At 42.7% G+C, this 13,433-nt stretch overlaps 1 protein-coding gene across 1 annotated transcript in view; it reads right to left on the bottom strand.

Moving 5' to 3' along the window:
- Positions 1-13,433, bottom strand: part of LOC138636132 (plexin-B2-like) — a 130,170-nt gene that overhangs the window by 90,803 nt on the left and 25,934 nt on the right. The window contains exon 2 of the mRNA XM_069723995.1: positions 719-779. The gene's annotated coding sequence lies outside the window, so the exon portion shown is untranslated. The remainder of the gene's footprint in view (positions 1-718; positions 780-13,433) is intronic.

The following is a 13,433-nucleotide window of genomic DNA, read 5'->3' as shown; positions in this document are numbered from 1 at the left end:
GAATTGATGTAAATAAAATGTCACCAACACGTCACTTTAACTAACTGACAGTTGACGAAAGAAGGAAATATTTATTCCTCGTGAGAATCTTATTCACTTTAAGTTTATTGTGATGTCTTTTGTATGATATTTATGATGACTTGTGGTCACAACAGGAATTGCTGCAAACTGAAATATTTGCCGTGCTTTTATTTAGAAATTCTTGAAAGAAATAAAAGTTTATAAACGCCAATAATGAAAAACTCTTAAAAAGTTGGAGTAAAACGAGCCGAGCGGACGTCTTCCGGTCCGGAAAGCTTCACCCTCGCGGCAGGAAGCAGCTGATCAGACGTCTTTGTTTGCAGGTTATTTATTAATAAATGGCCGGTTATTGTGCTGAAAGACTGTCTGAGATAAACATCAACACGACTCCACACACACACAGAAACTTTTACCAATAAAACAACACAAACTTCTCTGAGAGGCGTCGATGTTTCACGGCACGACAAGAAAACGCAACACAACAAGTTGTTTCAGACGTTTTAAGACTCGAACGAGGCGTGTTTTGAAATTCTGCCTCGGGGGGGCGGAGCCCCAGAAAAACTCATCATGAAAAAAAAAAAAAGGTTTGTCGTCTGTACGGTGGCCATTGCAGGCCATTTAAAAGCTGTGGTTTCCCAACCCGTGGACAGCGGACCACTAACAGGTCTCAGAGTTTGATATGATGAAGTCTTCTTACCTGTTCAGTGTTCAGGTGAGTTGAACTCTGACGACATGAAGCGCCTCTCTTCTCTCCTCTCCTGCACAAAACACAAAAGTTACCTTTGTTATTTAGTTGTCTGGTTTATTTTTTGGGTCTCAGTTTTACAGCCATTTTTTAAAACAAAACCCCCCAAAATTGACAGGTTTAACATTAAAAAATAGTTTTTAATACAAATTCTCCCATCGGTTGGGGGTGGAGCTTAACAAGCGTTTTATCGGCTTCAATCAAGAGTTCAAACTTGTAAACAAAGAGAAAGAGCTGGAAAAAAACAGGACCCCCCCCCCCACACACACACACACACACACACACACACACACACACACACAAACAAATACACACACTTCACCACCATCTGCCCTGCAGCCGTTGAAACGTGATGTGTGCTCAGCTCGGGACCGACGCTGCCGGGTGCGGTCGGAGGTGCAACGCCCACTTCAACGGTCTGTAACATGACGCCTTGTCAGCCCGGTGTTATGGGGACAAAAAAAAAACTCCCCGGAGGCGGAAAAAACAACAAACATTGGGAGACTTTCAGGATTCAAAGTCGTCTCATTCTCCGGAAAAGTGTTGAAAAACAGGCGGGAGAAAAAAAAAAAGGGAATGTGGAATAAATTTCCAACAAACTTAAAAGAGTGAAAAAACTGTTAATTCAGCACTTTTAACACAACGGAGTCGCAACAGCAAGAAAAAGATGATAACATGTACTACATGTGTACACATAAACACAGTAAGTATGTCGACATTATTAATTGATACCTGAATTAAAAACAGTGCACGAAAAGATGAACTTTTGCTTTTATATCATCGATTTTGACTGTTTTCCGAGCGACGAGGTGGAGGAGACCAAAACAAAGGAGCTAAAACAGAGACAACTCGCACAAAAACGCTCTAACTGCTAAACGAGTAAACAAGCGACCACTTTGCAATGAAACGTGTTTATTTTGCTCTTAAACAACTTGTTACTACTGCTGTACTTGGGGGCGTGGCCTGTGCGCGATGACATCACCGCCGGGTTTTTTTCCAAGCTCGGCGTTCAGTTTCTGAGTTTCACTGGCGTCGAGAAAAATCCCACCGGTGACTGGAAATCCAATAAAAGAAGGAGTTAACGCGGCATTCTTGGAATTCCCCTCCTCGGTTATATCGATGCCCGTATCAAATGACACACACACACACACACACACACACACACACACACACACACACACACACACACACACACACACACAAAATCAGCTGCAGGAACACCAGAGAAACATAAAACAGGAGGAGGATGAGGAGACAGAGATTTAAAGGTTCGACGTGCAAACTGAAACCTGCATCAGTGTCCTGTAAACACAAACACAAACACACACACACACACACACACACACACACACACACACACACACACACACACACACACACACACACACATGACAGATGGAGAACAAGCCTCCAATGCTGTGATGTGATTTGCAGGTTGATGTGTTTTTTGTGCCGGCCAAGTGTGTCATGATAGTTTATTACACTTTGAGTCACACACACACACACACACACACACACACACACACACACACACACACACACACACACACACACACACACACACACACACACACAGAGAGGGAGGAGAGGGGTCGTATAAATCCGTTTTTTTGTTTAGTTTTTTTTCTTTTTAAACAGGAGCAGCGCCAGCTCTGAGCACCGGGCGGAGCAGCGAGCCGACAGCTCTTCGACGCGGCTTTAAATGACTCACGGCGTTAAAGGAGGCGGGCGGCCGCCGGGTCGAAGTAACGACGGTGTCACGACGCCCAACATGATGAAACGTGGTGAAACTGCACCGTATGCTTTACTCGCGTTCGAACAGCCGTTACAACCGAAGACGAAGTGAACTGGTTATCTGATGATTATCAGCGTTTACTGTAAATATGCAGGTTTTAATTCACTTCAATGCAACTTTAAAAAATTTTTTTTTATCTGATTACGCAGGAGAAGTTGCCTCCAAGTACCAGACAATAAGTTTAACTTCTTTCTTTTAGAGGAAGACGCCCTTTTAAGGAGGTACAACAACTTTTTTTCACACAAATATGGACCCATTCCTCTCGTTGGTGTTTCCTTCTTCATTTTTTACAGTGCGAAAAACATGGCAGATTTTTGGGGAAACTCACTTTTTTTGCACCAAAGACATTTCTATGATCATCTATGATATCAGCGGGAGTTTGTGACATCACAAACTTTCCAGGAAGTCCAAACCGCACAGAATAGAAGCTGCATTTTGACACTTTCACAGTTTTATATGGCATCTAGAACTTCCTTATAATCAAAGAAATGTAAATTTATAAAATATGGGACCTTTAACTCAAAATATGTAAAAACTTAAACATGACGATTTCATGTTTTTGTCCGTTTTGTATTATTGTAAATGTGTTTTAGACAGTTTCACAGAGAAATCGAGGTACGTAAAGATGTTAAATTTTCTCTTGAAAATCTTTTTCTAATATTTCCTGTCACCGACGTCGGTAATAAAAACGACTATTTTCTGTTGTATCGCCGGCGTTTTGGTGATTTTTTCCGCGTAGAACTCCTTCAAATACAAAAACCATCTAGCTGAGGGGAAGTGTTGAAATAAAAAGGAGCAACAATCCTGTTATTATTGTTATTATTATTATTTATTTTTAAAATCCTTTGTTCCCTGCATGCCAGCGTCTCAAAGGGAATCACCTTATCTTAAACACATTATGCAGAAAATGCGCCGGCGGATTAGAGAGAGCAGCTCGTACAACACCCATACTGGAATCATCAGCGTTGTTTTAAATGAGGGGTTCATTAAAGGTGATGTTTTCTTTTAAAAAAAATGTTATTAAAGTTAAAGATGATGAGTTTTGGAATTAAAATCTTTAAGAGTCTCGTTGACTTCTGCTCGTCATCTGTTTTTCTTCGCTGTGAATCTCTCCTTCACAGCCTCAATGTTTCCTGCTCGAACTGTGTGGTTAATCCACTGTGGCATGGCAAAGGCTTCACACACACACACACACACACACACACACACACACACACACACACACACACACACACACACACACACACACACACACACACACACACACACACACACACACACACACACACACACACACACACACACACAGGTCTGTGCCTGCAGTGGAAGCCTTGCAGACATGGGATTTCCTTTCACATCCAATTGAGACCAAAGAAACTTGGTGAGAAGAGCATGAAAAAGATAAGCTGCACGCGTGCACACACACACACACACACACACACACACACACACACACACACACACACACACACACACACACACACACACACACACACACACACACACACACACACACACACACACTCTCTAACACAAACATCTGTGTAAATATCATAGCAGCATCGCACACAAACATCAACAGGACGAACACAATGTTAATGTGATATAACATAACATGCAGCTTATAAAAAACCCCAAAGAGACATCAATTGTACACAACACACAAAAAACAAAAAACGGCCACCCTCCACCCACCGACACACACACGCACACGCACGCACACACACACATCTGCCTTTGTAGGAGTGTGTGCAGACAGGAATTTGTTGGCACGTAATTACAATGTAGAGTCTTGAGCAGCATCCGATGAAGATCCAGAGGTTTTATGGCGGCTCTTTGAAGAGCAGCAGCTCCAACCTGGGTCGGTGAAAAACCAGGCTACACACACACACACACACACACACACACACACACACACACACACACACACACACACACACACACACACACACACACACACACACACACACACCACAATGTGGAGCTTCTGTTTGGTTGCACCAGATTTCCACTGCCAAACACGCTGCATGTAATAATTACATTCTCTCGGCTTCTTTCTTTCTGCAGCAGCAGCTTCCCAAAAAAAAAAAAAAAAATTGGTTTTAGAAAAACAGAGAAGAAGCAACAAAAACCCGAAAAATGCGGCGGATAATATTTTGCAGAAAACAACATCCTGCCGCTGGTTTTGATTACGACGCTGCAGACGGAGGAGAATTGATGTTTGATAGATATCAGATGGTTTCAGGATGTTAACGGACGGAGTGAGAAACCGCCGGTTCAACACACTCGGTTTGATTCATTCATAAACATAACATCACATCATCGCGTGCATTTATCACCAGTTTTTAGCATCTTTCAGCTCATTGTTTTGGTTTTACTGTCGCCGTTATAATGAGTCACTCAGCAGCAGCTGCAGCTGTAAATGCTGCAGCTGCACTTATTTGATGAACAGGAAGTTAACTAGCAGCTATATTTTTGATAATCCATTAGTTGTTGTCACGACTTCGTACCGACGTCCATACTCAAGTTTTATTTCGCAGCTAACATGGAACATCGTGAAAACTAGGAAATAAATGAGATGAAGGCCGCTCTAACAGCGTCGGCTACAATCATTTTTAGTCTCTTTTTCTTTAGACTTAGAAAAAGTATTTTAAAGATTTTTTTTAAAAAAAGAGGACGTAGATTATATAATTAATCCTTTTAAACCCGTTATCTGTCCTCTATAGCAAAATATTCATAAAGACAATATTTTATGTTTTTCTGCTGCATATTTTTTTTTTGTAAGTCTCAGTTTGCATGTCTGAATGTGACCATGAGGAGTGAATGAACCATTCAGAGGAGATTGACTCCAACAAAAGCAGATAGAAGTCGTCTGACGGGGAGCGGCGACACCTCTCCACCCTCCGAACACTAAAAACCTTCTGAAGGAATAAATCCAGCCTTAATAAATGCACATTGTGCCGGTCACTGATAACTTTGATCAAATCATCAAAAGGCGCTTCGTAGAACTGAATTCCAGATTTGCTCTTTGACACTCGAGACATGAAGACTTTTCTTTTGTTTCTGACCTTTTCGTGTTTCTTGAAGTTTTTCTGGGGACGTTTTTGTGAAGTCTGATACAAGGTAACTACTTTAATACAGGTAAACAGCAGTTCTTTGAAGTACATGCTAACGCTAACCCCCCCCCCTGAAAGAAACACAAAAATACGAATGAACTCCACTCGTTACTCGACTGTAAAAAAAAAACATACAGTAAGAGCCTAAAGTTAAGCCCCGCCTCCCTCCGACGAGTAGCGTAGGAAAGTTACAATTTAAGGGTGGTCAAAGTCATATTTTATTCAAACATTCATGTTTCTCCATATTTAACGTAATATTAGATCATTTTTGTGAATTTGCAGACCATGTATTCACACTATTAACGAGCACTCCTGTGTCTTGACTCCTTGTAAAAGTTTTCAGAGAGCTGACCGTCTTCCAGCTCTTTGATTTCTGAGCCGAGAGGTCACGAAGTCTTAAAAAACTCCCGCGTCTCAGAAAGAAACCAGAAGCCGTGCGGATAAATGGCGGTCGGTTTCCACGGAGCAGATCAGCGGAAACCCACTTCAGATCGATGCTGAACACGCAAGACGGACTTTCTTCTCTTTGAAGATAAGGAAAGAAAATCGACGCAGCGCCGAACTCTCCCTCCTGCGCGGTAGCCAACGGCGACCAGTCGCACGCCAAAGTGGAAACAAAGACTTTCTTGTCTTTAATGCGACGCGCACAAAAAACAAACAATAAAAAACCCTCAGAGGATTTCCAAAAAACAAACAGGTTTCTCTTTCATACATGAAAGCAGAAACACCGATCCAGGAACAAGAAGGAAGTGTCATCAGAACTTGAAGAGCGACCGCACCGATGGCTTTTCATCACGCGCTGCACATTCACGGCTTCTGTTCAAGTTATATAACAAAAAAAAAAATTAAAAAAAAATCCTATAATCCTCAGACAAAAAAAAAAAAAAAAAAAGGCAACAAAAATGTCCCAGTCTGAGCAGAGGGCAGGAGTGAGTCAGCAGAAGGTGAGGAGGAACAAAAGTTGGTTAAGAAAAAGGAAAATATATCTGCTTGGTATGTGATCACAACCTCGGTGGAGAGATTCAGACCAGAAGTTGCAGCAAAAAGTGCATTTAAGAACACTTTAATGTCCCAGACAAACAAACGAAGGCTGATAATATAAAGAGTAAATTAGACAAAACGAATCTGATGGGGGAAAAAAAAATAGAATAACTGGATAGTTTGTCCTTAAACAATGAATGAGGATCTTGACAGCGTGTTACTTGCAACAGTTTGAAAATCAAATGACCAGCTGACTTCGCTACGAACTGATTGGCTGTTGAAAAATCATTTGGCACACTATTTGTGAATAGTCTGGGTACTCTCCACAAGGACTTTATGTTGATTATGAACCTATTGGAGCGGCCGTTAACCAATCAGCATCGACCACGAGAGCCTGTAGCAGCAGTGCAACATTTAGATACGATAGATTTAAAATTCTGCGTTCAAATGGAACTCATAATCTCGTAACAACGTGGGAAGTCGGGTGCATTTAGGTGGTTAAGTCGTAAAAAAAAACCACTGTTGCTAGGCAACTGCATCGTTGACGGGCGTCTAGAAGCCACAGAGGCTAACAATTTAGGAAAGCTGACAGATAGCAAACAACATCACAACTCGCAAAAACAAAAAAAAGTATAGCTCCGACGTCATGAATACCACCAGAGGGCGCTGTTCACACGGACCCTTAAATAGGACCCCCGTTCGAATGCCAGCCATCATGTTTAGCCACGCCCACTGGTGGCTGAGTGTTTAAGAAGGCAGATCGTATACACAGAAGGCTCCTGTAGAGGTCATTTGTCCTTTGCAGCGGTGCGGAGAAGTCTGTTGTTAATTAAATCCAACTATGTCATACCACAGCCATGCAGTACTTCCCTCAGAGAGAGAACCAGCGGGGCTTTCCCTGTTTTTCCTCATGTACTGGGGCAGGACTGTGTTCAGGGAGTGGACGTCTAGCACAACACAACATGAAAAAAATACAACCGGGTGGAAACCTTTAAACATTTAACACCACAACAATGAACCAAAGAAAGAAACCATGAATGTTCTTGACTGCAGGACCTCCTGGAAAACAGGGTCGATACAGAAACAGTGGTTGTGGTTGCTAAAATGGACATTATGAAGCTTTTCAGTGCAAACCTAAAGCCAATGCAGAAGTGCCTTGAAGTGTAATACCACTGAGGGCCACTAGAGGCCGGCTCCATAAAAAAAAACCTCCGTCTCCAACAGACTCGCATTCAAAAAGCATCAACTTCTCTCCTGAAATACAAAGTCAGTAAAAGTGCCAAGTCATTATGGTGCCATTAGCATTGATGGCCATGCCCGGGGTAAAGTCAGGGTTCTAGAATAAGGTGGGCGGGGCTTAGTCGGATCCACCCCCCCCTTTAACTCCTCCCCAGCTCGCACAAATATGTCTGCAATACTATCATATGTCGCCACGCTCGGATTTAAGCAACCATGGAAACAACACCGAAGTTTAACGCCGTGTAAACTGACAAAATAAAAGTTTGTACTTTATTACTTTTTGCAGGCAACAAATCGACAAAAACATCAAAACAGACAACGTGTGTCTGAAGCTCTCAGCAGGAAGCCTATTGGTTCCCATGGAGGACAAATCTTTGAAAATGTGCAACAAATATAATGTCTGGGACAAACAAATAGAAAATAGTGCATTTTCAGGAACTATTTTCAGCTGTGGACGACCGTCCAGACATCTCCGGCGTTTTACTGTAGAAAATAACAGTAATTCAAACAGAACTGGTCTTTCCTTCAGAGACGACAAAAGAAATTCTTTAAAAAGTCAAACTGAATGAATAAAAGTTCTCACTGGCCTCAAAGTCTTTGATCAGATACTTCCTGGTTTAAATAAACATTTTGCCAATTTTAGACTGAATTTGAGTTGTAAAAAAATAAATAAAAGTAAATAATAAACCTTTTCTTTTCCAACTGTTTCACCTCCTTTCTGCTTTGTTATTCACTTATTTAACATCCAAACAATCTGCTGCAGCTTTACAACCGCCAATAAAACCCAAATGATCCCCGTTATTACACACTGGGGCCTTTTTCAAAACCCTCCTGCAGAAAGAAACACCCACAAAATATTAATTACCTTCAAGAGCTCGGTTCGAGTCGGACAAAGAGCAGCACAGACGTCCGTCAGCACTTCAGACTTTATGACTTTTTCACTGCAGCTCATGTTTACAAGGGAACTCGTGTCTGAGCATTATCCCCAAGACAAAGACTGAGCAGTGAAAAGCCAGCACGGGGTCGTCTGAGGGTCGCGACCCTCACCTTCAATAATGAACTGCTGGCAGAGGTCGAAGGTGAACTGGCGGGAGAGTCGGAGAGGTTTTTATTAGCACGTTTGCTAACTTGTTGGACTGTTAAACAGCCGGTAACACGTTGTGAAATTAGCTTCCATAAGCTAAACGTTATACTCTGATGATGGAGGATGTTTTACATGGTGAATCATTTGGTTGATCAACAGAAAATTAATTGATATTGCCAGTTTCAGTTTACATTTTTATGAGTTTCAGACTTTTAGTTTGAAAAACGAATCTCCTCGAGCTCTGGGAATTGTTGGCCATCTTCTACTAAGAAGCTGCCTCCAATAGTTTAAACTCAAAATCAACGTCAACAATGTCTAGACGGGTTAAAAATTCAAAATAAAACATGATATTTACAGCATCTGCTTTGTTAAATAGCTGCAACAGGTCGACAGGTATACATTTCATTTCACAGCTTAACGTGGATTCAACTCTGTAAAAACTCAAAGACGCACAATAAAACTCTGAGGTCCGCTCGCAGGCAGAAACCGACGGATTTCAACCAGCTGAATGAGACTCGTTAAATTTAATAAGGTGTTCTTTTTAGCTCCTTTTTCTGTCGTGACGGATTTGTTTTCATAAAACCTGTAAAAATCCTGGCATCACATCAGAGAAACACGGGTTTAGTTACAGGTCCGGCTGTGCACAGTTGAGGAAGTCTATTTACAGCCTCAGTCATCAGCGCACACACACACACACACACACACACACACACACACACACACACACACACACACACACACACACACACACACACACACACACCTGTATGGATGACAAATACATATGCAGCCAAGCAATCAGAAAATGTAGACTATTTCCATAATGAGGTTCAGGAGGTGAAACAAAGTCCCGTCCGCCCGCTCCTCATCCCTCCTCACTCCTCCGTCGGTGGTCTTATTAAATCCTCGTCTCCACGACGACCTCCTCATCTCGCTCCTCTTTCCTCCGGCCGTTCGGAAAACTCATTAAGACCGACTGGAGGAGGCGCAAGCAGCATATCCCGACTATCTACTCCGTCTCTCGGGGTTGTTGGTCTGTCTCCGGAGCTTTTTCGTTTTTTTAATCTTTAAAAAATGTGTCGCTGGACATTTTTGTTTAATATCGAATAATCAATCCGGAATCTATCGGGGCCGTTAAGGAAGCCGTTGAGGAGTTATTAGCCTAATTATGAAATCTGATTGCCGGAGAGCGTAAATATTAATATGCGTGAATCTCTCTTTCGTGTGCTGTCGAGTTCGTAAAACAATCTGCTTCACTGCCACCACGAGAACTATTATTTTTCGTTGCTTTTATACCACATGAATCCCAATTTGTCTAACCTTTAATTATCTCAAATGGGTTGTGGCTCCTTTTTCTTTCTTTTTTTTTTTCCTCTCTTTTTCCCCAAATCAGAAAATACTGCAGGATTCTTCTCAGGCTTCAAGCTGTGCTTCGTACAAAAATGTTAATTTTACGACTGAGCGGTTTACAGACAGGGAGACGGGCCCGCATCATATTTCATTAATGCCTGTCATCTATATTTTAAGGGGGCAATAACAAAGATTTCTACTGAGCCTCATAACAGAGAAATGCCCACAATATATCTGCTACGGGTTGATAGGCCGGCTGATCAATACCGGCGACTCCAGCATTACTCGGCGCTCCGTGATGGGATTCTTTCGGCTTTCGACGCTCCCACTTTCTCCGGCCCTCCTCCCCCCGTTTCTCTGTTTCAGAGCGCCGGACTTCAGAGAAAAACTCCCAAAAGTCATAAATTATTTGCCGGCTTTAGGGGCACAGAAGAGCTGAATGGGCACATCCAACTCGGTTTTAGGGCAGGCGGTGGATAAAAGTGGAGAGCACCGTAGGAGTCAGGAGGATAAATATATCTGGGGTTTTAGTCCCGAAAAAAAAAAAAAAAAACGGGGCATTGGAGCGGAAAGTTTGCAGTCCGGCCTCTCAGAAATCAAAAGTACCTCCGGTGCTGCGTCACATCGGACACTTTCAGAGATTTGTATTTTACATGGAGACGGCTGGAAAGAGTTCTTCTGTACGGGAGGAGACGAATGTCCCCGAGCACCAGATTGTCTTTGGTTATTTTGGTATTTTCTAAAGGAGATAAGAGAGCGAACGCGTCTCACGTTGCTGCCTTCAAATGGTGAGTTCGTGGTTACGACGTGAAAAAGACATGGATGGCGTGGGGGGGGGGGGATGTTATTCAGGAAATGCAAAAGGCATAAAAGGCATTATTTGCCATTAAATCGGTATTAACTGATTTGAGATCACTTGGGGTGAAAAACGTATTCTCTGAACGGTTGAGGACTCAACCGCCATTTTGACCTCCATTTTTTGACCTCCACCAACTCCCCAAGAAAACCATCGACCTCTTCAACGTTCCTCCCAGCTGATCGGAGAGAATATCCATTAAAAGGAGTGAAAACCTGTTGCACTCTCTGTTTTTAAACCATCCACTTCCTGCCAGCACAAAAGCACTAAATGGAGGTTGTCGGTTTAATTATTTCATTTTCGACTATATATTTCTGTCTTCGTGGGTTCAGGCAGTTTTTTTTTTACTTTTGATGCGGAAGACGTCTCAAAAAGAAATTCAATTCTCTGGGTTTCAGCGAAAAAAACAACTGCTAAAGTGTCTTTAAAATGTCGGTGAGAGGCGAGTGTTTACGACCCCGACGCGCTGCAGAGATTTCACATGGCTTCGCAAGTCTTTTCTGTGGATTTTGGGCGTCAAATAATTGCTTGTGTTGTGGAGAATTAACCCCGCGGTGGCCGTATCAGGCTTCAGCACAGAGTCGACGGCGTTTAGGACTAACAAGCAAACGAAGCTGTAATTTACTTGCTCGGCGTAGCTTTCAAATCAAACCGCCGCCGCTCCTCCGAGACCTCCAACTCAACTTTCAAAACCGATTAGACCGGTAAGAAGAGCCGAAAGGCGGCAGGCGGGCGGAAGCACCGCGGCAACAAAAAAAAAGAACCGCCACCCAAAATAACAATTATGCAAACTATTCCTCCCATCTCCGAGCAGTTTACCGCCGAATGCTCCGGAGGTTTCTGGGACTGATTCAGTGAATCCTGTGTGACTGGAGGTGTGGCTGTTTTTTGTTTTTTTTATCTCACGCCTCCAGCTTATTTTCTTCAGCATCAAAGAAAACGACAGATTCTTCCACACTGAGCTTTTTTGTCCAACATCATCGTGAAAAAAAAAAAAAAAAGTCTCAAAAAGATTGTTCGTCTTGGCGTGTTCTCCTTCGTCACACCGACTTGACGCTCGCAGTCAGACCACATCCTGCCCCCCCCCCCCATCCAACCCCTCCTGCCCCCCCGCCTCGGGCGGCTGACATCTTGTTTGGGCGCCGGATGTGTCACTGATAAGGCCCGGCAGTGTGGTCTGTATTCAAAGCTCCCTGCTGGTATCAATCACTGTCAAGACACTTCAAACCCACTTAAGCTCCCCGTTTTCGCCGGTTCCAGAGATCACAAAGCCGTAAATCGTCTCAGAAACAGGGCGTGAATGTTAAAAGAGCTTCACTGAGTTTGATTACATTTTCCCCAAAACAACCAGCACAACTACAGCTCCCCAAGATATAAATGTACCTTTTTATGGAAAGCTCAAGACCTCTAAATAGTCAAAATAATACCACTAATAATAATCATCTCTTGTAAAACAAGTATTCAGGCCTTTGTTCTTGGCACAACTCGCGGACAGCATCAACAATAACTGGCTGGTTTTTAATCCGTTTAATGTGTTCCTTGACTAATGACTCATTTTCACTCAAATATGTTGTAGAAACACAACTTTACTGAAGCCAGTGGTGGCAAATCTACTAGTTTTTAATGGGTCAATACATCTTAAAATTGACGATCACTGTTCAAGAGATCCTTCAAACCTTTAGTTTGAGCCTTTACTTGTTAAGATATTAACCTTTTTCAAACACTAAGGAACAAAACTAAACCTTTGTCTCTTGCACAATGCAAATAAATGTCCATAAAGGTCCTTAGAAATGGAAAAATCAAGCTTCTTTGTGTCTTTAGACTTTGCCTGAATATCTTCGGTTTTTAGGCGAAGTCAAACAATCAGCAAAACTTCTAAGAAATGAGTACAATAAGATCATACCGGCAGATATGTCGGCGGGTGATGCATTCAAGGTTACGCTTATTTTCCGGAAAGTGCAGGTTTGGAGGCCACACGAACCCCCTTTTAAAATTCAAGTACTCAAACGAGTCAGTGTAGTCCGAGTACTATATGTGAGAGTACTCGGGGAAAGTACATACGCAGGTAGGATAACCGGAGTCTGAACGAGTGAAGGGGGGGGTCGACCCGGCTGTCACCGTGGTACTTATCTTCCTCGCCATCGCTCAGTGTCCTCCGCTGAATGGAGGAGGGGGGAAATCAGTGTGGAAATCACACTAACCGAGATGACACGGAGCGTTAAGGAACCGCCAAAGCTCGGAGGCTG

Source organism: Brachyistius frenatus, unplaced genomic scaffold (genome assembly GCF_029030835.1).
Source record: "Brachyistius frenatus isolate BFR_SWC_R1_liver_20210118 unplaced genomic scaffold, ASM2903083v1 Contig_355, whole genome shotgun sequence".
NCBI lineage: Eukaryota > Metazoa > Chordata > Actinopteri > Embiotocidae > Brachyistius > Brachyistius frenatus.
The sequence above is the reverse complement of the archived record's forward strand: the minus strand, read 5'-3'. Positions and strand labels throughout refer to the sequence as shown.